This window comes from Ambystoma mexicanum, chromosome 6q (assembly GCF_040938575.1).
Source record: "Ambystoma mexicanum isolate Mex_15411 chromosome 6q, UKY_AmexF1_1, whole genome shotgun sequence".
NCBI classification, from domain to species: Eukaryota; Metazoa; Chordata; class Amphibia; order Caudata; family Ambystomatidae; genus Ambystoma; species Ambystoma mexicanum.
The window spans coordinates 1,058,487,794-1,058,515,008 of NC_090937.1; the positions used below are offsets into that span (position 1 = coordinate 1,058,487,794).

The following is a 27,215-nucleotide window of genomic DNA, read 5'->3' on the forward strand; positions in this document are numbered from 1 at the left end:
TTTTGAGCAGAACCACTTCAGCCATAGATTCTCTGTGGAGTTTTGGTGTTCATAAAACAGACACACAGCCCTTCCTGTTCTCTGCCAGTTGTGTCTGGCTGTTGGAGGGAGGAATCGGGCTAATCAAAAAGTTGGAAAGAGCAGGAGAGATTGTGCTGTGAGAATTTCTGTGTGTCGCTTTCACATTTGTGATATGCGTTCTTGTATTGTGCTTGTTTTATGAAGTTCCTTAAATCCTGATTCACCCCCTTTGTGAATCTTTCCCTTTCCCTCGTCTACGATAAAAAGAAAAGAGAAAGAAAAAAATATACGTAGGGCCGTAGGTAAATTACCGGCTGGGTCGTACCTTTACCACCATGGCGTAAACTATGTTTACGCCATGGTGGTTGGCGGACTTACCGCCCCATTCCGAGGTCGGCGGGGCGGTAAGTCCCCAATCCCCATTTACCCTTCCCCATTCCCATTTTTGCCCCATAGGGCATAATGGGAGTGGGGAAGGCGTTAATTACGCCACCGTAAATTACGGTGGCGTAATTAACAACATGGTCCCTTAGCGCCATGGATTTTAACACCTGCTAAAAGCAGGTGTTAAATCCGCCATGGCGCTAAGGGACCTCGGAATCAGGCGGTAAGGGTCGGCGCTGTTTACGCTGCCGTAAACCCCTTACCGCCTGAGTCGTAATGAGGCCCGTAATCTTTGCCATAACCTTTCACATTAAGGTTCCTACTTACATTGAAAAAATAGTGAAAAAGAAACCTGTTATGAAACCCTTTGAAAAACCCATATGAGCGCCTTTCCCTTAATAGCATTTAATAATCCACTAATAAGTATCTCTGCCTTCTCCATCCTGGTGCAGCTCTTAGTCATTGCAGCTGTTACACGCCTGTGAATTTACAGAGCCATTGCTCCACACTTCCCATCACCATTCGACACTGCATTACTCCTGCGACAGTGCAGGAGATGCAGTCATGTCAGGGCCATGGTCCCCAGCTGTCACAACCTGTGTACCAGTGGGGGGCCTTGGCTCTGATTCTTAAAATTGTGAAACACATTCAGATGTGTACCACCTACACTACTGGGAAGCAGCACATTGGCAATGAGGAAAAGCCACTATACATGTTTCGACTTCCTCCTGAGAAGTGTGGCCAGGAGAGGCCGAGAAGTGCCCAATGGACCTCATTATAAGGGAGCCGGTCCTCAAACAACATTACCACCAGTTTTTCCAGACCGGCTCACTTCGACTCTGCCGGCAGGGGCTGTGAACGACCGGCAGGCCTGACCTGCCAGTAGTTTTGGCAGCTACCTGCAGATTTTTCACGTAAGCACTGGCACCGTTACTAATGGTGCCCGTGCTTCAGGGTCCCCATTCCCATGGAATCCTATAGGACTTAACAGGAATGAGAACTTACTGTTCCTCTGCCGCCTATAATATCCTGATAGCACCGGGATATCAGGCGTTGGAAACAGTAAGGTGAGTCTTCTGGTAATGTGCCAGTGGCATGGACGGGTTACCGGCAGACTCGTAAGGATGGCCATGTCTTCCATATTCCAATAGTGTGACAGTAGGGCCAGAGGATACATCACTCGGCAACTACTACATTTGCAAAAGACTTCCTAGGCAAGCTGTTCACAAGACACATGTAAGACCTAGAAAAAGTAGAGTATCAAGTATTTTGAATAATGAATAAAGTTAATACATGGGTGGAAAGTGCAGTTTAGTTTGCTGGTAAGAATGTTTTGAAGAGAAGTCAATGTTTCTTTTCTTTGAGAAACGCATTTGCCAAATAAGGGTACTCATTGAAGGAAGCATCACACCTTCTCATTAGGTTAAACAAAAATACAAAACAGCGTGCATAGTCACTGAACTGTGCAGGCCGAGTACAATCACTGCACATTTGTATACCATGGAATGTGCCTTAAGTTGGAAATATTCACTGAGTGACCAAAATGTAATTTTCAAGACAAACGTATGCACACATTGACAATTCAGAAAGAGGCACATTTGTAAAATATGCAAATGCAAGAACATTTAAATGTAACATGTGCAACTTAAGATGTCCCTAAACATGCAAACCGTACTTTGATTGCTTCGAAATGAACATATGTTCTCTTACTCATTTGAAAGTCCATAACACCAATGACGTTTTTTTCTTCCCTATAGGATGTGGATAACAAATGGTCAAGGAATGGGGAGTCGAGAAATCGGTTTGGATGCTTGAAACAGTGGTAGACTACTTACAGCATACGGTATGAATTAGTTATCTTTGTTACACGTTGTTGCAAAATAACAATATTCTTTTGTTACACGTGGACATTTTTCCTAAAAAGCAAAACACATGTGTATTGCTCTGGTGTTTTACTATTGTGGGACCTCGAACGCAACCTTGGCCCAGATTGATTAGGCTTTGTAAGCACATTTCTCTTCCTTGTTTCTGTCTATAAACACGATTTTCCTGTATTCTTTGTCTCTAACACCTCTTCTGCAAATGCGGACGCTCAAAGTGATTTGCCAAGCATGTTCTAGCCAAATTATATTTCGATGGCGACCAGATTCAGTAAAAATTACCTTTTTTAATTTGTAAAATCAATGAATCGAAAGCTTTTTTGGAAGTGTATTCATTTATTTAACAGTATTGTTAAAAAGTTAGTTTTAAAAAGTAATCAATATATTTTACACGTTAAATAGAGACATGGTGTTAAGGAACCATTTGGCAAAGAAGAATATGTATGAGCAATACAGGTAATTGAGGTAATTGCTCTTAGCAATTTATGATAGGTATTCTGCAATTGGAAGATGCAGTAGCAGGAAGAACTAAGGGATAACCCAATAAATCCCTGTGGATTCAGTAAAGACATGGTACTAAATGGCTCATACAACGTTTTATTTCACTTGAAACATAGACAACAGGATGCCCTCGCATGGATGGGAGCATCATTAACCCTTTTGTGGTTTTTGAAGTTACCTGTGTTTAGCATGGATGAATAGTTATAAGTGTACATAGAATACAAAGAGTAGTAGGAAACTAGATTATGAGTAACGGTGCATGTATATTTTTATTATCCTCCCCTGTATATTGGAATTAACATAGTGTACTGATATTGATATTATGAATGTGTAACACATATGGAATAATGTTGTTAATTTCGATGTGGTCTGTGTTTTATGTTGCTTTTTAACACATTTATTTTGTGTACATCAAAAAAGTGTTATTTTATGTTTTGTACAAAAGGTGTATGTTATACAAATATAGTTATGTTTGCATTTTTTTGAACAAAAATACATTTTTGGCCAACTCACAATATCATTTCTATCGAAATGGGCGTGATTTACAATTTGTCTGCAAAGGACATTTCTAGACAAATGATGTCAAACTCTCTTTTTAGTTTCTATATTTCCCCAGTCCTACTCCGACTATACAACATTGCCCAATTGCAAACATGCATTGGAGAAAACAATTGGTGCACTCAGTTTTTGATGTAATGCTTAGATCATACACTGTTGAACCAGCGTAAACTTTATGTATCATGGGCCCATGCACGCGTGTTACTAAGCACAGCATGTGTAATAATGTGTGCTTTGATGAGGGGTCTGTGGTCTTCAATGGTCGCTTTGAAAGATAGCTCAGCGGGTTGAGCGCTCATTCTTAAAATCTGCTTGAGGTCTGCAGATCGCATGTAGAATCCAGAGAGTGTCAAAAAACTGATTCCTATCATTAACACTTCTGTCTGCTCTTTTCATTTGCATTTTTCGGTCTGCGTTTTATTTGCAATATGGATTGAAAACAGAGCATAGAAAATATTGGATCAACAGCTAAATCTATTCAACACCAAAATCTAAAATCATATATGGTGCAAAATAGATTTGGCACCGGTATCTGAGTTTGGATGCCTTTTATTGGTCAAGTTGAACATCTGATGAGATTGAATGATGTATTTTAGCTCTCGAAGTCACAAACAATCTCTTCAGTGCTTGGTGAAAACATGGGGGGAAGAGAACAGTAAGAGTAAGAGTTTTACACCTGATGCAGTTATGCAAGGAATGCAGTGTTTTGATCATCAAACCTTATAAATGCATTTTGCATTTACATAGATAAAGCAGTCCAGTCTTTTCTGTTTTTCCAAATAGGAGAGCAATGCTTTGAAATAAAAATGAAACACACGGCATATTGAATTTGAACTATACATATCTTCTAGTGCACACTTTGAAAAGGCAGAGGAAGCATGTTTTATAGTGGATTTATTTTACAGGTAGACATTCTTTGCGAAAAGCATATGTGCCAAAAATGACATTTTTTTAATCCAGACTGCTAATTCAACAGGCCAACAAATTATTGACTGTTGTAATTCTAACACCTAATAACACTTTTCAAAAATCACTTCACAATCCTCTGCATAAGGAACTGTGTATTTGTTGGGTACAGGCAAATACTGTGTGACTTATATGTCTTGGTAAAGGAGAATAATTCCCAGCACCTACATGAAACAGATTGTTCATTGCAAGTATCCACATGGTATCTTAATAGGCGAGGCTTCAAAGTTCACCATGTTGAGACATGAAACCCACATGTCAATTGAAACCTCTGTTCCTTAGGTGGATCATCTTCAGAAACTTGAGTTCCTATGTTCTTCTGCGTCTTTTAGTTTGGATGTCTGCTTCGAATACCACAAACATCTAGGCCTGTGGTGTAGGTCCATCCTGCGTGAACTGGATTTTGAGTGATAAACATATTGTTTTGTGCTGAATAAATACACACATCAGCATCAGTGACTGCATTCACAGTGACAGGAATGTTTTTTTTATTTTTTTTCCTGTTTCTGTGTGTAAAGTGAACAATATGCGACACAGTTTAAAGTACATTTTTTCATGGACGATACAAACATTTGGAAGGTATCATTTTCAATAAAATACAAATTTCATGTAGGGAACCACCAATGGTAGGTAGTGTTGTTCTGGTGGGGTCCCTGCATGCAATTTTCATCTTTTGCAAGGTAGACTCAAGAACTGAAGAATGATGAGTGGCGAAATGGCCTTTTTCCTCTTCAGTTTAACACTCTGGGCTTCATTTACAAAAGCGTTTTCTAATGAGAAAATCCCATTAAAAACACTTTCTGAATAAGCCCCCTGTCACTTTGCAAAGTAAATGCACGCATGCGCGTGCCTCGTTCTGATCCGCGCATGCGCTCTTGTAATAAATGCGTCCCATACGGCAGTTGCCGCCGGGACCTCACAAGCAGCAGATGTGACTCCGTGTCTTCATGTACGAGTGCGTGTGTGAGTGCGAGTGAGGCGGCCCGAGGCACGGGACAAGCCCCAACATTGGCGACGAGGACGGCTGCCACGAGAAAGCTAATTGGTGTGCGCGAGCGCATCAAACACATGTCTTTCCTCCGACGCAGTCCGCACCCGACACGATAACAGGCTTTGATTCTTTGATTTATGGCTCGTGGCGCAGTTGCGGCCCGCGAGGGTGCTCGTGCGCTGCCCACGAGCTGGGAATATATTATATTCAATTTTTGGAACCCTCGTGGTCCTCCAGTCCGGAGGGCTGTGCTTCTGGTCCGTGAGGACCACTTCTTCACTGCATGGTGAAAGAGATTCTGACCAGGCCCAGGAACACAACCATTGGACTACACTGAAGGTGGGATCCACCATATTGTCACTGTCTACACTACCAGGTACATCTATACTCAGGAAGATCAGGTTTGCAGCCTCCATCTTGAAGGGAGGAGCCCGTGTGACCTGCGAGTATGACGAGGATGGAATACAGCACAGGAAGGTAACGCCACTCTGGCCCCGGGCCAATGGGGAAGCAGAAAGATTCATGATAACATTGAATAAAGTATTCTGAATCTCGGCAAATGGGGGAGGCGAGCTGAAGAAGAACATTTTCGAGTTCCTACGAGAATATAGAACGACTCCCCACCATTCGACAGGGGTTGCTCCAGCTGAGGCCATGTTTGGACGCTGCCACAGGGGGCTTATACCGGAAATAGAAGGACACAAGCCAGGTGTGATTGACGACGACAGGGTTCGACAAGAGAGAGCAGCCAGGAATGAGAAGGAGAGCGTGAGGAGAGGTCTGCTGGAAAGGAAGGTAGCTGTAGGGGACTCCGTAAGAGTCAGGAACTCCCGACCAGAGGAGAAATTGTCGCTCATGTATGAGCCACAACCCTGGACAGTCACCCACATGAAAGGGACGATGGTAACAGCGACCAGCGAAAGAGGTACAGTAACTCACAACAAGTCCTTCTTCAAGAAAGTAGAGGTACGTCACCGGGAAGGAGTGCAGGAGGATGCCCCTAGACCGGAGGAAAGTGCAGAGACCCCCGAAGCCGACAGACAGGCAGACATACCACCAATCGATGTTGTACCGCTGCTGACCCCAGGGTGCAGCAGCCGGTACCCGGCGAGACATGGACGGCAACCACCCATGTGCTTCAAGGACTGTGTAATGGACTCAGGAGACTGAGCCGGTAGTATGCCCAGATCATTGACTCACGTTGAGTCCCTTTAAAGTTATGTTGTTTATGTTGTTTCTGTTTAAAGAAAAGAAGGGATGTTACGTTGCAAAGTAAATGCACACATGCGCGAGCCTCGTTCTGGGCCTCGCATGCGCTCTTGTAATAAATGAATCCAACGCAGTTGCCGCCAGGAACTCATGAGCAGCAGACGTGTCTCTGTGTCTTCATGTATGAGTGCGTGTGTGAGTGCGAGTGAGGTGGCCGAGGCACAGGCCAAGCCTCAACAACCCCTTGACTTGCAAATACATAAACACTGCATGCACACCCACGTTGCTGCCAGTGTTTTATAATGGATTTCTATGGAATCCGCCTGCTCATTTACACATGCACATGCATTAAATTTGCAGGCCAGTGTTAAACATAGAACTTACACAAGACACAGGAGGAAAGCACAGTAGAGAGGTGAACTCCGCTCCTTGCCTATCCCCTGCCATGTTTGAGCCTGAACATGCACTGCAGTGGAAAATGGAAGCATACAAGCAAGGTGTATTGATTTTATGCCTTCATGCCCTACAGCGCCCAAAGCAGAATAACTCTCAGAGTGACTGTTCTTGCCACAGGGGGTAGAGGATAACAGCAGCACATATTATTTGTTTGTGAGAAGCCAAAAAATAAGTAGTTGGATTGAAACTATAGTAAACATGTGGCTTTATTTTCTACATGTTCTAGGTCTACTTGAAGTTGCCTTGCATTGTTCAATGTTGATAACAATAGTATTAATAATAATATTTAACTCCAACATGCATTCCGAGCTGGAGTTAATGTTACAGAAATAAATTGGGCACCCTTGAGCCTGTTCAACTTTGCTTCTAAGGGCCATGATTCACATAGCGTTTTCCAATGGGATTGCACCATTATAAAGCACTTCTGTGAATCAGGCCCTAAATGTTTTATTTTTAGGGAGTTTGAGAAGGTCTAATACATCCTGATGCCCGACTTCCCATGTCATTAGGGTGAGCTAGCAAGCTTCCTGTTGGAACAATTATTTGAGAGAATAACATTGTCCTTCTGTTGCTCAAATCAATTGTAACATAAGTGCAGAAGGAGAGAAATGGCTTGTAGATTTGATTGTCACTATCATGGCACAATGTCTTGCTTTCCGCTCGGATAATGTATCACCTATGTTGGATATATCATGTCATTAGGGTGAGCTAGCAAGCTTCCTGTTGGAACAATTATTTGAGAGAATAACATTGTCCTTCTGTTGCTCAAATCAATTGTAACATAAGTGCAGAAGGAGAGAAATGGCTTGTAGATTTGTTTGTCACTATCATGGCACAATGTCTTGCTTTCCGCTCGGATAATGTATCACCTATGTTGGATATATCATGTCATTAGGGTGAGCTAGCAAGCTTCCTGTTGGAACAATTATTTGAGAGAATAACATTGTCCTTCTGTTGCTCAAATCAATTGTAACATAAGTGCAGAAGGAGAGAAATGGCTTGTAGATTTGTTTGTCACTATCATGGCACAATGTCTTGCTTTCCGCTCGGATAATGTATCACCTATGTTGGATATATCATGTCATTAGGGTGAGCTAGCAAGCTTCCTGTTGGAACAATTATTTGAGAGAATAACATTGTCCTTCTGTTGCTCAAATCAATTGTAACATAAGTGCAGAAGGAGAGAAATGGCTTGTAGATTTGTTTGTCACTATCATGGCACAATGTCTTGCTTTCCGCTCGGATAATGTATCACCTATGTTGGATATATCATGTCATTAGGGTGAGCTAGCAAGCTTCCTGTTGGAACAATTATTTGAGAGAATAACATTGTCCTTCTGTTGCTCAAATCAATTGTAACATAAGTGCAGAAGGAGAGAAATGGCTTGTAGATTTGTTTGTCACTATCATGGCACAATGTCTTGCTTTCCGCTCGGATAATGTATCACCTATGTTGGATATATCATGTCATTAGGGTGAGCTAGCAAGCTTCCTGTTGGAACAATTATTTGAGAGAATAACATTGTCCTTCTGTTGCTCAAATCAATTGTAACATAAGTGCAGAAGGAGAGAAATGGCTTGTAGATTTGTTTGTCACTATCATGGCACAATGTCTTGCTTTCCGCTCGGATAATGTATCACCTATGTTGGATATATCATGTCATTAGGGTGAGCTAGCAAGTTTCCTGTTGGAACAATTATTTGAGAGAATAACATTGTCCTTCTGTTGCTCAAATCAATTGTAACATAAGTGCAGAAGGAGAGAAATGGCTTGTAGATTTGTTTGTCACTATCATGGCACAATGTCTTGCTTTCCGCTCGGATAATGTATCACCTATGTTGGATATATCATGTCATTAGGGTGAGCTAGCAAGCTTCCTGTTGGAACAATTATTTGAGAGAATAACATTGTCCTTCTGTTGCTCAAATCAATTGTAACATAAGTGCAGAAGGAGAGAAATGGCTTGTAGATTTGTTTGTCACTATCATGGCACAATGTCTTGCTTTCCGCTCGGATAATGTATCACCTATGTTGGATATATCGATTAATAGTTGTGGATTTTTAACCTGACATAATAAAAGAGAAACAATTTGATAAAGAGAATAATTCCTCTCTGGCCAAGTACATTTTGAGTATACTGCCCATGTTAGCTGCCATTGATTTCTTCACCTGGATCTCGATTGCTTGTGACATTTTGTTGAATGAAAATGAAAATGGTCTTGAGCAACATAAATATTAGCCTTATAAAAAAAAAGTGTATTACACCTCAACAATGTATGACGGTCAAGTGCCAAATCTTTCTCAAACCACTGCCTTCTATGCCTCTCAGTGGTAAAGGCCTTGCAGAAAATGTATCTTTGTCAGAATGAATGTCTCATTTAAACGCAACAGCAGGCAGCTATTACTTACACAACACTTTAAAAAAATATACTGTGTCAAGTCTAGTGAGCCTCTTCCATTCAACATACCAATACATACATAATTCAGAAATATGGGGTTATGTGGCTTATAGGTCAAAATTACAAGTGAAACAGTATTGTGCCAGTGATTCCTTGGATCCGGTGGCACCGTTTATGGCAACTGTAGCCACAGAATCACTGGCATACGACAGCATCCCGGGCTGCACGCTTTCCAGCATGTCGGAAATGGTGTGACTGGCAAAACAGAAATACCATAAACACAGCGTGAATTCGGTGGCACCGCCTGCAACAATGCCAGTGGCACCGTTTATGGCATGTCACTCATGGAAAAACCGGCACTGGAAACAGCACCATCGCCTGAACTGAAAGTTCGTCGGAGGCCATTTTGGAAAACACATCCATTGAAAATCTTCCAGTTCCTGTTGTCATCCAAACACGCAGACAGCAGCATCTCACTAGCAGACATGGCATCTCAGGACCCCAAAAGATGGCAGCAGAAGCCACGCTTTTCTGCGCAGGAACTAACCATACTGACAAACTGCATTGTAGAACATGCTGGTGAGCTGTTTGTGAGGGACCACTGGCGCAGTACACAACTCAGAAAAAATGCCAACTGGGAGGAGGTGGCATAGAAGGTTTCAGCCGTGGGACACATAGCCCGCACAGTATGCAACTGCTATAAGCGGTGGGATGTCCTCCATCTGAGGGTCTGCAACCTGCTGTCGGCCCACCGTAAGGAATGCCTGGCCACTGGCGGTGGAACTGCCTCACCCTTTAAACTCATGCCAAGGGAGGAGAAATGCACAGTGTGCTGCAGCTTGAAGGAGTTGAGGGAGTGGGAGCGGAGGAGGCTGGTGCAGGGACACCTGGAGAGGGCAGTGAGTAGAAGATGCCACACCAAATCAATTACAGAAGGCATGCAAATGAAGTGCCCAACGCACATAGACATGCCCAACTGCATGATACCAGACCACATCGAACCCATACAGTGTCCAACAAACGATGGCTTTTGGCCATGGTTCACAAACATTGCCCCCCCAAACATCCACACACACATATGCCAACATGAGTACTGGTCACGTGCAGACATTGACGACATGAGAAGCAAACACATACACAAGGTGCACACTCTCCAAGTTGGCATGCATGCACCATGAGCAATCTGCCGCCAGGACACACTGACATGCATGCATGCATAAAATGTGCCCTGGCAGACCTGGCCCTCGCCTGGTTCACCGCATACCTGTCAGACCAACACCCCCAAGTGCAATAGTGCCCTTCCCCCACCTCCATTCCACTCTCCACCTGTTACCTTGCCCCTCTGACCCACTCAACCACCACTATAGAACCCCACTCGCAGTGTAATACAGCTGACACACCGCTCAAATTTAAATGTCCATCCTCTACTTCTTATCCATGCTCTCTCAGACATGAGTGCCTGACTGATAATCATGCTACATGCTCTGCGGACAATGCCTGCCTTAATGCCAGTGAGACAGAGAATCCCCTCATCTTGACACCTGCACCCTGTTACCCACTCACTCCCTGGCCAGCCTTCCAGAGCACCCTCCAAGGGAACCCTCCCCACAGCCCCTGAGAGGATACACACCTTGGTGTCACCTTTGACTCATGCCAGACCTCACCTCTGCACATCGCAGACCATGGCAAGAGGTCCAACCTACAGCACCACCACTTCAGAGACAGCCTCCCGTACCTCACCCACCCCAGAAGCCCAATATCTCCAGAACCCTGGTTCCCACTAGGCTTAACAACAGCAACAGCCTCTCCCAAAATCTACCTCTTGCCCCCCTCCCCCCTCAAAGAAGCCCAGGCTCGTATTGTGTGAATCAACCTAGGCCTCAAGCCCTGGGACCACTTCCCTCCAGCCCCGGAATCACTCCACTGCTTCCCTGTGACCACAAGGACCAATGTCAAGACACTCTGCCTCATACACAGGCAGTTGGTTGTCTGGTCCCCCATGAGTCACACTGGTGCCAGCCCATCCTTTTCTAGTCACCCCCAGTATCCCTTACCAGCACTGGCCCACAGACAACCTTCCCGGGACTAGTCTGAATCTGGACCACCCCATCCTTCGCACTGTACACCCCTCCCCGTGTAACCCCATCAACACATGCCAAGCCCCTTGTGGCCCCCTCCACTTCGCCCCCTCCCATCCAGGCCCATCTCTCCTCCCTTCCCTGCACGACAATGTTCCCTGCACTTGCAAGGTCATCAGTGCATCTACAGAAGACGATGCCAGACAGGAGGCCAGGGACACAACTGAGGGGACAGACACCACAGCACACCCCCTACCACGGTCCATCATTAAGCCCCTCCAACCTCCACAGCCCACCTCTGCCACCCATCCTCAGCATCGAGGCGAGAATGCACACATACGGCACATCGAGGAATGTCATGAGCAGATGGCAGGACTTGTGCGCTAGCAACGGGAGGAGACCAGGTTGATGCAGTGGGAGACCCTCACCCTTTCCCTGCAGGCAGTACTAGAGCACAGGGACATGGCAGGTTCCGACCCACCCTCAAACTAGGGAGTGTTTTTGGGACAGTGGGCCTCATTACACGGAAGGCGGTAATCCAGGGTGCTATTAGCACCCTGGACCATGCCGGTAAATTACCGGCACCGCCTTGGCGTAAAGGGGATTTACCGCCCCATTCCAAGGTTGGAGGGGCGGTAAATCCCCCTTCCGCCATTGCCCTTCCCCATTCCCATTTCTGCCCCATAGGGCTCTATGGGAATGGGGAAGGCGCTAATTACGGCACCGCAATTTTGCGGTGCCGTAATTAGCTCCGAGGTCCCTTAGCGGGTTGGTACTTAACGCCTGCAAGAAGCAGGCGTTGATTCCTCCAACCCGCAAAGGGACCTCGTAGTACGGCGGTAAGGGTTAACGGTCACCGTTGCCATTAACGGTGACCGTTAACCCTTACCGCCGTCCGTGTAATGAGGCCCAGTGTGTTTGGGAGGCTTATTCAGTGAGGGTTAGTCAGGGTGGGTCAGTTGGGGTGGGTTAGTGGGGGGAGTTATTGGGGTAGGTTAGTGGCTGGGGCTAGTTGGGGGATAGTTGGGAAGGAGGTGGTGGGCCACATGTTTCTTGTTGTTTGTTCACACAATAATACACATGGTGATGCATATGAATTGACGTCCAAACATTCAATTTGTGTACTGGAGTGCTTTATGTTTGTGCTGCATCACATGTAGTGTGTGCCATGGGTGGTGTGCAGGTGGGTATCTGATCATTGCATCTAATGCCATTGCATCTAATGCCATTCCATCAAAATGTTTCCATCTAAAAAATGTCAATTGAATGCATATTTTTGGGGGATAAAGGTTTTTTTTTTGTTTAGGTGCATTATAAATGTAAATAAACAGTGGTTCAGGGGTATCCCCCCGAAAAAAATTACAAAAAATGCATTTGATGCAAAATTTTTAGATGGAAACAATTTGATGCAAATGCATGTCGATGAAAGGAATTTGATGCAATGGCCATAAACCGTGCATGTGCTGTGTGCTCAGAATTAGTTCTGTATGAGTTCCACGTGGGCTGTAACGCACATCCCTGTCATCCCTGTGATGGTGTATTCACAAGTCTGCAGCTGCATCCATGTCAATGTCATCATCCTCAGCGTCCAAGAGAGGCATGTCCATGTCCCGGGGCAGGGGAATGTTCTGCCGGATGCACATATTGTGCAACATTGCACAGGACAGAACTATCTCCCCCACTTTCACTGGCATGACCATCAGTGCCCCACCGGAGTGGTGAAGGCAAAAAAACTGTGCCTTCAAAAGTCCAAAGGTCTGCTCAAGTGTCACCCTTGTTCTGATGTGAGCACAATTGTACACTGTTTCCTGCTGGCTTTGTGGATGTCTCACAGGGGTCATCAGCCATGATAGTAAGGAGTAGCCGGAGTCACCTGCATGGAAGTGGACACAGTGTGGGACATATTATTGAGACGACTGTGCAGTGCATGCATGCTGGGATGTGGATGTGTGACACATGCATTTGGATCTGTGCGCTTGTGGGTCGTCAATCACCTTGCTGCACCCAGTGACAGGTAAAGCTGGGCAGGACATGTGTAGGATCTGATAGGATAGGTTGGTGTTGGTGGGTGGGGCATTGTGAGGATATTCTGTGCTTTGTGACATGGAAGTGATGCATTGTGGTACCTGTGGTGCATTACATGTGCCTGCCCATCCATGCTCAGATTGTGCTGTGTGTCGTTCGGTTGACTCATGTGGTACATGCCAGCCATGCCCACCCACTTTTGCCTCCAGAATGTGTCCCTGCATTTGCATGCTGCCTGTGCGCCATGCACTGGTGACAGTGGACAGCCCCCATTCCCTGGTGCACATGCAACGTGGTGTGTGTGTTGATCCTTTGACTCACCCAATAGCTAGGTCCGCTGTCAAAAGTAATCCACCATGTACCCAGGCAGCATGCTATTGTGCATGCACATGGAGTCATGTGTGGATCCTGGGAAGTGTGCGCAACACTGTGTGATGGTCAGGTCCTCATCACAGACGACCTGCACATTCATAGAGTGGTACAGCTTTCTGTTCTGATAACCTCCTCTGTGGTGTGGGCTGGCACTAGCTCTATGTGTGTGCAGTCCACTGCTCCCAATACATTCGGCATGGAAGCAGACCTTGGTGGCATTCACCTGTGCCTGTGTTGTTGGAAGCGCAATTTGCTGGGACACATGCCACAGGAGGGCATCCAGGACCTGCTTAAGCACAAATGAAAATGCTGGCTGGGAGATGCCATGCAGCTCCCAGACTGCGAGATGGAATATGTCTGTGGCAAGAAAATGCAGCACAGACACCACCTTCAACAAAAGGCTTATAGCAATGACGGTGTGGATGTCATCCTGGATGAGATCCTCTATTGCAAGGACGGTCTCCCTGTTCAGGCAGTAAACAGTGTGGATCTGCCTGTCAGTCCTCTGACCAGGGTGTGGTCTTGGTGCAGAGTGTAGGTGCACGCCTTCGGGGCACAACATGCTGCCCATTCTTATTCTGCATTCTCCTTCTCATTCTCCCCCTCATCCACTGCCTGTCAGCCTGTTGCCACTGTTGTGCCTCCTGCTCATAGAGCTGCACTCCTGTATGCAGCACCTCCATGTCCATGGCTGCTGCTATGAGTGGCAGCATGGTTGTGTTGCAAGATGTGTGGTGTGGGTGTCGTCTTTTCAGCAGTCCATGTTCTCATTGTGTGCAGCTGGATCAATTGGGTGCACCTGTGGCATGTTCATCCACACCTGGCCTGGTTACTGCCTGCTTCGCAGTGCCAGTGTTTCCAGCACGGTTTGTGCAAGTTTTTCTGGGAAATCCACTGTTGTAATGCTGCCTTTCTTTCCATGGTGCTAGAGTTTCAGGCAGTGATTCACGAGGATCCCGCGGTTTTCAGTTACCTGTGCTACTGGAAACCCTAGCACTGTGTACTCTGTTTTCGGCAATGTTGTTACAAGCATTACTTCTAGTAGTGCTGTGGTCCGGAATGAGTGCCGGCAAACATAATTACCAGCTCATTGTTTCCAGACTTCCACACTTTTAATGAGTGTCATTGTTTATATATGTGTATTTAAATGACAAGTAAGCATATACTTAAAAAATGAAACGTTTTAGATTGTCAACCTTTCATGAAATGCAGTTTTCATCTAATACAATGCATCTTTACCCTCATTCAAAGCATGGTCTCACTAGTGGATATCCCCTTACAATCAACAGTATATACCTGCTGTTTATCTTGTTAGAGATCAATGTTTTTTGTGTTTCTTCCACAACACCAGATCATGTTCCCATTATCCAAGGTTCAAATATTTTTAGTAAGCCAGCAGGATGCCTGCAGAATTAGTCAGCTCCATGTGCTCAAAACTAACAAACTAAAACAAAATACCCACCCTTTCAGAACATGAATGTCTCATTGTTTAACTCTCGGGCCTAGGCGAACATTTTTTAAAGTGATTACTGCATAACTTATTAGCTTCTTGGAACTTTTGTCAAATTTCAGAAGTATTTTAACTGAGGTGTATTATTAAAACAGAATGAAGAAAAGACTCCCATGGGGGAGACAAGAAGGAAATATAGAGGCAGATGGAAACAAGATGATTTAACCTTTCTCCAGCTGTCAGTGGTTAAATATGTCTGCATTAAGCACACCCCCCTCCCTTCTCACTAGAATCAAAGGCCCTTTTGGTATGAAGCATGCCATTGTGAGGCTACTCCTTTTGTCAATGGGTGTGAAGTATGATTCCTTTTCCGAGGACAGCTTCACATGGAGTGGCTGTCTCTCTGGGGAGGGTGTAACTGGCACTCGCAAAGGAATAAAGTGAGGCAACCCCCAAGGCTACATTCTTCCTGGCAGCAGCAAGGCAGCCGGGCTGAGGGAGGGGAATACACCTAACGTTTCCACAGCTGAGCTGAGGTCAGCAGGCTGACACATGTGTGATATCAATTGGATGTGGCTGTAATAATTATGAGAGATACCATCCAACTTATACTAACCCAAGCATGGCTTATATTAAAGGTTTAATGTGCCACCAGGACAGTAAACTCAAAATTATTGTGTTTTGGAACAGAGGTGCATAGCTGAAGTGCAATGGCGTCCCACTGTATGTTTCAGCTTTACACTGGTTACAATTCCCTGTAGCCTCATCTTGTCAGTTTACCAATACAGAGTGTTTATTTGGGTCATTGCTTGGGTTTGCATATTTCACTAATTACACGTGTTCTATCTGCGCCTTATACCAGTATTTGTCCATTTATTTTACAATTATTATTTTGTTAGAAATTACATTAAGGTGGCCACTTAGAACTCTGAATCCAACTGTGCTAATAAATAACTTCGAGGGTAGTCCTGTTTGCATGTGTAGGGTGTATGGAGAAAGTGTCCAAACTTGCTTGATGAAAATGAACATCAATTCGAGCACCCTTATTACAGCTGTGTTGGGCCTTGATACAAATCAATCTCCTAATGCTATCATATTTAAATTGGATTTTAATAGCTTCCAAGTCACATTTTTAATCCATAGATAATACATTCTCTGATTAGAGCATGGCAATAGTTGGTTCCTACAGCCAACACGTGTTTTGAGCCTCCTGTGTCTTTGTCAAGGCTAATGGTACAATGTGTCGAGATGGACCCAGGAGGTCGCTGATACTAGGATTTATGGGGGAGGGCATGTGTCTCCTGTTCCTATTCACCATTCTGGTTTCAAGCATATACACTTTGTGGTTTTGAGATTTTTTTTTTAGGATAGCATTATCAACAGTACAGTTTAAATGGTGAGGGAACATAGACTATAAGTTTACACCTACAGATGTTTTTAAGCCGCCTCCTTTGGTTTCTGTAAACTTTTTCATGGCACCCATGTGTCTTGGGAGGATAGCTCAGAGGCAAAGTGCTGGCCTTGGAAGCAAAATGACATGGAGCAACACAGATTTGATCCCCGGTTCCCCGCTTAGAAACCTCTGGGTACTAAGTGTGTTGTAAATAACATATCATATCACACAAACCCTGCAGCACATTTATTTATTTCTTTATTTATATTTGCATTTGTATAGCGGACTAAACCCTCGGGCATCAAGGCCCTGATAGGTTGGATATGTCGCTGCTGTTATTCTCTTGTAGTTTAGGACTTGAACCCTTAAAGCAGCATTCTACTAAGAATAGATATAAGCTCTACAAGACTGCAGGCCTTTGATTTTGACCCCCAGGCTTGTCTCCTACCTTAGGGACCTAACTCACCCTACAGCTGTTACATTACCACAGCACTCCTCTGTATTTCCTATGGTCCTCTATAGCCGAGGCTCATTTTGAATTTGTGTGTTAAGATCAAGGAATTTTTGTTGGGATTGAATAAGAACGCAAAGGATTTTACACCGTGGGATGTGGTGTATGACTGCCCGGGGAGGAGTGTGCAGTGCTGTAATCCATGATGTTCTGTGGTCATTTTACATTTAGAGAATGTTTAATTTGGCTATATTGTTGTTTTTTTTGTCCTATTGGAATCAGACAATTCTATAAAAGAGCGCTTAGCCCCCATGTATATTGATATTGGCATTTTATTTATAACACGCTCGTACACATGTGTTTAAGAGCACAAATAGGCAAGGGAGTGGAACAAGGGAGTAAAAAAACAATGATCCTACTAGGCCTAGTAACAATGAGAACTCGCAAGTGCATGGGAGAGGGGAGAGGGGAAAGTGCAAGGGGGGGAGAATTGGAAAGTGCTGAGCAAAGGAAAAACAGATAAATAAATAGATGCATAAATTCAAAGTAATAAAAAAGCAATAAACAGTGATGGTGCAGCCACTGAATGGCAGATTGGCAGTCAGAGATGAGCGAAGGAGAGGAGGTGTCTGAGGGGAGGCTGAAAATGAGCAGAGTGTGATCCACATAGCACTGAAGGTTGGAGCAGAAAATGGCAATGCAGTGGGCGAGAGTTGCTAGGTATTGGTTGAAAAGCCAGGGTGAGAGATTAGACCCCTGGGGAACACCACAGCTAGAAAGTGAGATAGATGAAAGGAAGGACCCCAGTTGGACCTGGGAGGGTCGATCAGAGAGGAAAGAGGTCAGCCAGGCCAGAGCCTGATGGTTGATACCCAGGTTGTTACAGAGACTGTTGAGCAGGATGGTATGGTTGACTGTGTCAAAGGCGGAAGAGAGATTGAGTAGGATGAGAACAGATAGGATGTTGGAATCGAGGTTGGAGAGCAGATCTTCACAGATGTTCAGGAGAGCAGTTTCTGTGCTTCTGGCAGCTCTAAAGCAGATTGATGGTCGCGGAGACAACTAACAGAATCAGAGTGAAGGTTAAGCTGCGAGATCACCAGCTTTTACAGGAGTTTGCCCAGAAAGGGATGATGGAGATTGGGCAACAGATAGACAGGCAAGAAGGGTCAGTAGGGGGTATTTTGAGAAGAGGGTGCACAAGAGAGTGCTTCAGAGGGGATGGGAAAACTCCTGAGGTGACGGAGAGGTTGCAGAAATCAGCCAGGGCAGGAGCAAGGGTGTCAATGTGGTCCTTGATGGTTTTGGAAGAACAGGGATGAACCTGTTTTCATGAGACTGTCATAGATTGGACTTGTCTAGAGACCTCGTCAGGGGAAAAGAGACGAAAGGTGGAGAAAGAGGGAGGCAGGGTGGCTGTAAGAGGACCAGAGTTCAAAGAAGGAGAGGGGAGGAGAAATGGATGGGGCGAGAGGGAGGACAGGATATCCTGGGTTTTAGAGATAAAGTGAGAGGCAAGGGCTGTGCAAAGGGCCTGGGAAGCGACAGGAGAGGTAGATACTGCAGCAGCGTTGGCAAGTTCCTTGCAGATTTTAAATAGTTTAGCCAAGTTGTTAGATGCCGCAGAGACATGGGTTTGGCTGTGGGCTCTCGTCTTAGTGCGCATAGAGAGTTGGTATTGCCTTTGAAGCAGGAGACACGCCAGAGGATGAACAAGAAGTCATCCATTTCCTCTTAGCCACCCTACACTTACATTTAAGTGTGGATATGTCTGAGTAATACCAAGAGTTGCCCTTGATTTTGGACTTCAATCGGATGCTCATGACAGTGGCAAGAGCATCGAGGGTATCGAAAATGGAGGAGTAGAGCATAGACAAGGCTGTGTCAGGATGTGAGTCAGCTAGAGGAGGAGGGGGAACAGAAGGAGGTGGCAAAAGCCTCAACTGACACATCCTTCAAAGACCAGATGTCCGAGAAGGTAGGTGGAAGTGTTGGGGTAGGCATGACCTGGGGGAAAGATGAGAGAAGAGGAGGGGGTGATTGCTCGAGGAGAGAGGGGTACAGTGAAGAAACGTGGTCGAAATTAAATCATGGGTGTGTGTGTGCTTGTGTGTGTTTGCGTGTGTGTGTGTCTAGAGCTATGTCCCTTTTTTTCCACTTTGTGTCTTCAGTTATAGGGGTCATTACGAGTTTGGAGGTAGCCATGGCACTATTAGCTCAATGGCCGCCTCCAAACCCGGGTATGGGTCCGGTCTGGCTATATGGGTCCCCATTCAGTTAACCATTCCCTATTCCCATTTGAGCCCCCACAGGGCTCAATGGGAATGAGGAAGGCGCTAATATCGGGCCTGCAAATTGCAGGCCTGTTATTAGCTCCAAGGTCCCTTAACGGGACCCGCAGAGAACAGCTGGTCGGACCAGCGGTTACTGCTGGGACCCGCTAAGGGACCTCGGAATAGGGCAGTAAGGGTTTACCGGTACCAGCATCATTACCGGTGACCATTAAGCCTTACCGCCCAACTCGTAATGACCCCCATAGTGTTGTTATAGAAGGCTGAAGAATTATGTCTCCAATCTTTCTTGTGGGGCCACGTTGTATTGTACACGTTTAAACTTAGTATTGCATGTGAATCACAATGAAGCACACACTGCCACGAGTAGAGGGACTCAATTATGATTTTAGTGTGGTTGCACTTAAGGAGTGTTTCTGTGAACATGGAACAAATACACTAGTTATAAAAAGGCCTCCCTACAAGAAGGAATTCTGGGGTTATAGCAAACGCATATGGAACCTATTCAATGTATTCTGTTCTTGTTCTGAACGATACATTTAGCTTATGCATATTTGATATTTTGACAAAGGAATGTTAATGTTTGCTCGCACTTTCACTTCCTCAAAACTCTTTATTCCTCATGCTATTATCAGAGGACATTCATTTTACTTTTACAAGACTCTTTGGCTCCAGGAAATGTTATCCATTTTCTTCCGGCTTATTGACTGTGACTTTGATTTTTCCATTTGCATTGTAAGTTGACATTAAAATGTCCACAGTGGAGATAAATGGAGCATTAAACTCAGAGTCTCTAAGTGACCTGCAAAGCCACTGACAGTTAAAGCCGCACCAATGCTATTACCCTCATTCTCAGTCAGATTTCAGAAGAAACAGTGCATTGTTTGAGGAAAGCAACGGTTCCTGTCAATCACTGTGAACTCTCCACAGAAGAACCGGGCCGCCCAAAAGTCACCACAGAGGGCCTGATTTACGGAGAAAATGCAAAAATAGTTCAACATGTGCTGTCCAAAACTATGTTACTGCCAGGGCTATCTGAAGCATTTTTGGGACCCGGGGCATGGACATCTTTGGGCCCCCCCTCCACCAAATCAAAGGAATTAAAGTGATCAAGAATATCTGGTGGCACCCGCCCCCCACTATGAGCTTAAACTATAGGATGATATGCCGCCTCGCAGCATTCAAAATAAGCATGTTTACTAGTAGTCCCCTTAGCCCCTTCCTTCTTGCTCTAATCAGAATGATAAACGAGTAGCATTTGAAGGCCAACATTAGCAGTCTGGAAAGAGGTTGCTTCTCTTCTAGTATCGATAGCATCTGTGAAGGTTTCCCGCCTGTAGTATTAATGCGGGACTGTATGTAAAAGGTACATGTAACCCAGAATAGGCAGCAAACTCACATTAACTGCCTCATAGAATGAAAAAGTGTTCAAGCATGGCTAGAGTAGACCAATTGTAAGGAAGGAGAAAGCTAATACCATAGCATGGATAGTGAATGCAGATTAGAAGCTACCAGGAAGGTGTCTCTATCCAGACAGACTGAGATTAGAAGTGGGACATGGTTTTCAAATAGTGTTGCCATTAGAGATCAAGGGAACAAGTGCCTGTGGTGTGACATATATCAATGCTCACTATTATAGTGGAAGCAACACTATAGCCAGTGAAACCATGAGTGAGGCATTTATGAAGATCATAACCTGAGAAGGATATCACTCTGAAGGGCTGACAATTTTGAAAGGTTTAGGAACTGGCAATTCTGAGATGTTAGGCAGTACAAGATTAAATGAGATTCCCAGGATCACACATTGCTTAAGGGGTGAAGCTGGGATGTGTGCCAATTCTGCAATTTCTGCATTGAGCACTTTCTTTTCAAGCTTTTACCATGTACTAAAACAATCTCATTTTATAAAATGGACTTGCAAAGTACACAAATCACATTTCCAAACTTGACAATTTTTAAAACCAAAAATATTACAGAAGGGTGTTACGCAAAATGGGAAGGATTCTAGCTTCATTCTCTCCATCATCAAGGGAAGTATATAAGTAACATCACACCAATCAATGTGATTAAACAGACTTACTCTAGGTATGTCTTTTGTACTTTTAAGCTTTAAATACTTCCAAAACAATGTCTTGTGAAATTGTCATTCTTAAACATGCAGAAAAACCTTTGACTTTTATACAAAAAGCAAAATGCAAAAAGCAAAACATGTTTTGTGTCAAACGAGCAGAACTTAAATTATGCTTTCCCAAGTCCTACAACATCTGGTCCACTCTCTCATGTCTACCAACCCTTCCACTCAAATGGCCTACGTAAGACGAAATATCAACTAATGAGCTAAACAATGCCACCAGCATGCAAGAAGGCCAACCTCACAGAAGACAGCACAGTAATGTAAGAGATATTATATGATTTGACCAGGATGTTGTCTGTTGGCAGAGCCAGGATACAAGCATGAACACTTTGGTTCCACAGTCTTTTATTCACCCATTGGACTAATAGTTTATGCTCATCTTTGGAGGGGATTGCCTAGGTTTTAAAACACTCCATCTGAACAAATCAATTTATAGACCTGCACCATACAAATGACATGTTAGTTTTTATAGCAACCCCTATTTGGTGCAGGAACATTGCTGATAATAGCACTTCTTATGCTGCAAAACCAAGTACATATGGAGGTAGGTTTATAAACTTCAGACATAGGAAAGGTTGCAGCCCTGCTGGAATGTGATCTTCTAATCTTTCATATGAACACATATCTCTGGAATGAGTGCTTAGCACACTGAGCTAACTTCTGAACCATTGTGACAATCAATCAATCAATATGGATTTCAACTTTGGTTATTGCACATGATCAACATAATTCCCACAAGAAGGAAAGAATGCTACAGAAGTTGTGCCGTATGGAACACACAAACTATGTATTCCACAGTGAACACAGACAGCATTACATGATTAATTGATCAAGGCAGAATGTACTTGTCAAAACAGACAGGCAATAGGTTTAGCGCCTCAGCAGCATGCCATAAAATCTCCTGGCGTGTGCTATTTAAGTCTGGTGAACAATGAAATCTTACTTTAGATCAGGCAGCTTTGTGGGGGCCCCCTCCAAGGTGGGGGCCCTGGGCAAGTGCCCCTTTTGCCCTCCCATAAAAACGTCTCTGGTTACTGCTAACTGATTCACTCAATACATGCAGCACACAACCCACGCACTAGAATACGATGTGAGGAATTCTTGTCCAGCCATTATATAATGTACAATGCCTCAAGGGCATAGTTAAGCGAATGTATAATCTGACTGAAAAAGCCATAGGAAAATACATGCTTATGGCTTCCCAAAGGTTCAACTTATACTGGAGTAGGGACTTCACATATGGCTTTGAATGGCATCTAGATGTCATGAAACCTAAATGTACGATGGGCATTTTGCCTCTTGCAGAACGCTGAAGGCAATGGGTCTCTGCAGTTACAAATAGATGCCACTGCGTTGCTACGATGACTTAGAATTCATTACATTTTATTTTATCAATTGCATCTTACACCAATATTTTTAAAGTACAACGGTAGAAACAATGTTGATGCTCAGGCATGTTGCTATAGGACAGATGCATAGTATACGCCGTGCCAACATATCCCTTCAGAGCGTTGTTAAGGAGGCAGACAGCATTGCATATGACCACATGAGGGGCCTGCAAACTTACCAGAGAATGAAAGTGTTGCATGAACCTGTTACGTCCTCAAGATCTAAGAACTACCTTGAAAAATGAAAGGTGCACAATGGAATGTTGAAGGTGAAGTGCCACAGGAATGTGAATGCCCCTCATATTTTATAACCAGCAATTTGCTTGAGTTGTATTAACGAGACATCATTAATTGTGTACTGTATGTTATGCCTTGTTAGATAATAATATATCCTAAAGCGTGAGTGATACAGCAATGCCTCAAAATGACTTTGATCACATGCTTCTGGTGCATTTTAACCTTAGCTATTTTGAAGTTGCATTTTATAATAAGCTTTTTAACGTTGCTACCTTGAACACTTTCCTAATGTTTGTATGTACTTTTTCCATCTGTCTCTTTGATGGCGTCCAGCCGAAATAAAGAATCTTTGACTGACAAAACCCAATGGCACAAAGGAAAAACTGTAGCACCGTACATGCCCACAACACTTCCCAGGCCAGCACAACACTGTGTCGTGTGCCCACTTTGTGCCACAATGGAGGCGTGCTGGAACCACAATGGAAAGTGTTAAACAATTGTAGCGAGTGAGTGACTCAATCATGGACAACGTCTCAATGAATAACTTCCCTCCAGGCTCCAGGCTCCAGGTAAAAGCATACTGTGAGTGACCTTATCATGCAAGCGCTCACTTTAGAAATATGCAGAACAGCTAAAAGAGGGGATTCAATTGTGGGTCACCCCAAAATACTGCCCCATAATGTGAAAGCCAATTACATCACAATTACATCACAATTACATCACAAACAGGCCAAACAAAAGCATTGATGGCAGCAGTGTCTGTGCAGCATCTGGCTCCGAGGTATGTTTCTTACACTGAACAATATTATGAGCCTACACTTGTTAGACCACATGTGTGGCTACTGCATCCTAAAGGAGCAAATCTGTGAAGAGCAGATTGATGCTGGGCCAGTACTTGATGAACCACTTGGGCCCACTCTTGGTTACTTGACAATTGCACGCATTTCCCAGTCTTCCGTGCTGAGATGAACGTGTTGTGACTGAGAGAGCTTTGGATGATTACCAGTTAGTCTGCTCCAGATGGAAGGTTCTGCAGTTTGGATGCAAATTTGGACCTACAAAGGAGACCTCTCCCCGATCTATGAGGGACCATTGTGCAAACCTGCTACTCTTCGTTGAAGTACCCTGGAAGCCAGACCTGTGTGTCTGCCATTGTGTGTCCTGCAGAGGAGTGCCTGGACATCACAAGTTGAAGAAGTCCATTGGTGTCACCCAGGGTCCAGAGGTGTGTTTTGTGACTGCTGGAAGCCATTGTTGTCTACTGCCGAGAAGAGGGGGTACCCTGACCTAGTGCTGCTGGACACCCAGATCTGCAAAAGTTCCAAACTGCCTCTAAGAACTTTTCAAAGGACATCCATGCCATCATCACTGACCACTTCCTGCTTGAGAGAGCCCAGGGTCGTTAGGTGCCGAGGAAGGTCCGCCAGTGGATTTACCACAACAAGAAGCTTACAAAGATTTCCCGAGGGTCCAGACTTGGTAAGGGTCTGATGTTTACTCCAGTGTTTGAGTCCTAGTTGGCAAAAGCCATCAAGATGTCCGTGGTGTGGCTGCAGCACTCAAAAACCAAAAGTCATATAATCGTGTAAATCCGAAACCGACACCAAAGGTTAACTATGCACCCGCTGGGGCCCGAAGTCATAGAAGGGTTGCAGGAGTCTTACTTTCATCTGCCAAGCCTTTAAGGAGCCCAAAGCAAGTTTCATCTTCACGGGATTTCTACAGTCAGAGGAATCGTGGACCGAAGGAGAGCACCGCGAACAGTAAAACCGCTGCACTTCAGAAAGACTTTGATTCCTTTTTATTCTTGGACTCAGCATCCCAGTGGCTCCTTCTTCCAAAGGGGGTCAATCCTCTGAGGGAATTGCCAAGTGAAACCGAGAAACTCTGCCACTTTTGGCTGCCAAGGCAGCAAAGGCACTATGACGAGGAAGAGCATCTTCTAGCCTCAGGAATCATTGAGGGTTCCCAGCGTCATCTTGGATCATGTTCTCCTGTCGCGTCTCAGGTACTTTGGGGTGGTAGAACCTTTTGAAGAAAACACAAGGATATTGAACACTATTTGACTGTGCTGTAAAAGACAGAATACGTTATTCCCTAACTTTTCCATTACAGGTTGCCCTGATGTGGGGATCCTCACTCAGAATTGTCTATCTTGCTAAAGCAATGTGTTCTGTCACTGTTCACCATTAGCCTGCCCTGCTTCCCTATTCTCTGCTGTTACACCTCACTTAGGAATCCACCTGCCTATTTGAAACTGTCTGCATTTAGTGTATCTATTACTGGATTTAAGTTCAGTTCAGGTTATTAGATATACATATACACAGGAAATACAATTCATGTACAAAACTATATTTGTGGTTCACATAGAGTAATCACTAAAGGACGCAATACTTATTTAAGACATTTAGCAATTCAGCTAGACACAAATAAAATTGAACAATAAAATATACTAAATTAGTATTGTTACCTTGCATAACAACCAGCCATAGAGAAGGTATGTCATTCATATTCATTGCATTATTATATGTTTGAAAAAATGTGATGTGTAAAAAATCAAGACATTCACATTCTGTAATCAAATGGAACACTGTCTCATTAACCAGATTACCACATAGGCGACAGTATGTGTGTCCGTATAGCAATTGATTACTCCTGCAGTTTTATGACAATGCCACTGTAACATTAAACTTAATTAGTAAGTAGGTACGAAAGATATATGGGCTGGGATAGGCAGTGATATATTTAGGAGGAGACGTTCGAGACATTCTCTCATTACAATGGTCTCTAGTAGATGACATGTTCCCAATATGAAGCATATTTTTTTTTAAATGCTGCCGTACGTATTTTGCTCTTCAACCAGTATTTTAGATCGCCAGAGAGATATGTATTGCTACCCTCATGTAACCATGTGTTTTGTGTTTGCATTAAAGCACCGATTGTGCCTATTGGTATATTGACCGCAAGACCTAAAAAGGCCTTCATATAGGGGACAATGATGGTGTCGGTTCCCACAGTGAGCAGACGTTCATAGAGTAGAACACATTGGGCAATATAAACGTTCCAAATACCCTTTAAATCAAATTCAAGATAAAAATATTCTACACTTATACATTGAGGGAGACGAAATAGCCTCCTCATTAGTTTAGCTTCAAACATGATAATGCGTTTCTTAAATTTTTGGCCCCAAATTGCTACTGCATAAGACAACATCACCAAAATCTTGGTATTATATATGGACAAGACAGCCGATGCACAATAGCCGTTATTGCGTCCAATTACTGGATTTAAGTAATGCGCACATTTGCCATTCTTTGAATAAGTATTTCAAGTACAAAGTGTCATTATTTGTATGTAAAAAAAATATGATGGCCAAAATAGTGCTCTGCCTTACAAGTAGCTTGTGCCAGGGAAGGAAATATTGGCTAGATTCCTATATATGCAATAAAACACATGTATATAGTGGGTTGTAACATGCAACAAACAAAAAAAAATAACATGTCACAAAATGTTCTCTACACACACGATCAAACCACCTTCTAAAAAAAACAGTCTTTATTTAATCATAAAAACGTGCAACTAACAGTGCATAGTAGCTTAAAAGGACAGGCATACATCACAAGCCTCCCTTAATGGCATACAGGTCATAAAACATGCACCCCCCTTAGGGTAGAAATCGCCACGCGTTCCGCCTGAAAATACCAATCTTCCTCAGGCTAATTTTACTAAACCTATGGTGGCAAGATGGTCCATAGAGAATCATTGAACATTACACAGTGCCAAGGGATATCAGTTGCATGCCCTGTTATAGGTGGACCGTGTGGTCAGACAACTGCACCTAGACTGAGTAACTCCCACTTGGAGTGAACCAAGGAAAATCAAGTGTTTAAAGTTGTTTTGCCTAACAACTGTTAAAGTGACTAAAGAGAAGAATAAGCCAAATGAATAGCTGAAAAGCCTGAAAGTTTACAAAGTGGGTTTTGAATAAATATTGCAAACTGACATAGTTGAATTAACTGTGAACTGTGTT

The 27,215-nt window shown here is 44.0% G+C and overlaps 1 protein-coding gene across 3 annotated transcripts in view; it reads left to right on the forward strand.

Annotated features, from left to right (window-relative positions):
* Positions 1–27,215, forward strand: part of SGCZ (sarcoglycan zeta) — a 6,780,780-nt gene that overhangs the window by 641,738 nt on the left and 6,111,827 nt on the right. For all 3 annotated transcript variants that reach the window (XM_069631598.1, XM_069631597.1, XM_069631596.1), the window contains exon 2: positions 2,163–2,248. The gene's annotated coding sequence lies outside the window, so the exon portion shown is untranslated. The remainder of the gene's footprint in view (positions 1–2,162; positions 2,249–27,215) is intronic.